Here is a 1,486-nt window from a genome sequence, read left to right on the forward strand (position 1 = left end):
TTTTTTCTCTTTTTTCATTTCCAGTTCTTGCTCTCTAAGCCGGTTCTCAGCTAATGTACGGTTGTCCCCCCTTCTTAATGCAATGGCCGAACTACTTCTTGTTATGGTCAAAAAATCAAGTAAAAATACAGCGTCTTGATTTGACTCTTATAAAATGAAATAAAAATATTCATATTGATGACCATTTCTTGTAGCATTGTTGATGTTCTTTCGTTTGCCGTTTTATGTTTTCACAGTTTGATGATGGTATTTTTTGTGGTTAGATTTAAAAGATATCAAGAATGAAGAATGATGTTCTGGATCTGTGCAATGATGACATTAACAGGGGAATTGCATAAATGGGGTAATTCAATTTTTGATTTAGTCACTTGCAAAACTAGGTAACAGAACTTTGGACTAACACAATACTATTGCTTTGATACTGATTTGTCATCGTCAGTGTCGATGTGGGGCGTAGGGGGCACAGAGATGATGCCGATCGCCAGCGATTAGCAGTCGAGGAGCGGTACCCCGGCCGGCGCCAACATGCCATCCCCCAGCCCGCTCTGCTCGGTGCCTGTCTCACCGTCTGCGTCGGAGAGGCAGCTGCAGATCAGGATGTGCCGGGAGATCTCTACGCTCGGGATGCAGCTGTGCAAGATGAGCATCACGTCCTGGGCCAGCAAGGAGGATCACATATGTACCAAGACCAGACAAGAGCTCCGGCAAACAAGACGAGGTGAAGGAGTTCGAAGCTTGAGCTGCAGCATGGGCAGAGTCCAAGAAGTGTAAACTCGCATCAAGGCACAAACAAAATCTCCACATGTTTCTCATGGTTTTTGTGCCTAATTGTTTCACTCAAAAAACCGTATTTTCTTCTCAATCTTATGGTGTTTTGGTCATGATGGCTCAGATATCAAAGGAAGGAGGTGACGATACATGAGTGGGAGAACTGCCAGAAATCCAAATTCGAAGCCAAGATGAATGCAGAGGTTAGCAGCCATCTGAATTCGTGAACTTGATGCACTGTCCAGACAAAAACTCTGAAACAAATCTTAGCTAGCTGTAATTGTGCAAATTCTATTTCAGGCGCAGGCCGAGAAGGTGCTGGTGGAGAACAGCTTGAGGCTGCCCACATTGAGCCACAAGGTGGAGGGGAAGCAAGCAAGGTCGAGGCGAGGCGGAACCAGCGGGCATTTCGGTTGGCGCGACAGGTGCAGCACATCCGGAAGACCAAACAAATTTTGGTTAGCGCGACGTGTGCCGTCCTGGTTCCGGTGCTGCAACTGGTTCCTGTGCTGAAAACAAAACAAAATTTAGATTGCATCTGAAATACAATCTTACTGAAGAAGCCAGAAGGTCTCGGTGCAAGCTTCTGGGACAAGATGTACATGAAATTATTTGAATCAGTGTGTGGTAGGTGTTGGTTTGCTGTGTGGTCTGTACAATCTGAATGGCTGTGACCTGAGCTACAATAGCATGTTACCATTGATAATATGAGCTAATG

At 45.2% G+C, this 1,486-nt stretch overlaps 1 pseudogene; it reads left to right on the forward strand.

Moving 5' to 3' along the window:
• The first annotated feature begins 338 nt into the window (after window positions 1-338).
• On the forward strand, window positions 339-1,231 carry LOC119284077 (annotated as a pseudogene).
• Window positions 1,232-1,486: the final 255 nt, after the last annotated feature.

Source organism: Triticum dicoccoides, chromosome 4A (genome assembly GCF_002162155.2).
Source record: "Triticum dicoccoides isolate Atlit2015 ecotype Zavitan chromosome 4A, WEW_v2.0, whole genome shotgun sequence".
Classification (NCBI taxonomy): Eukaryota; Viridiplantae; Streptophyta; class Magnoliopsida; order Poales; family Poaceae; genus Triticum; species Triticum dicoccoides.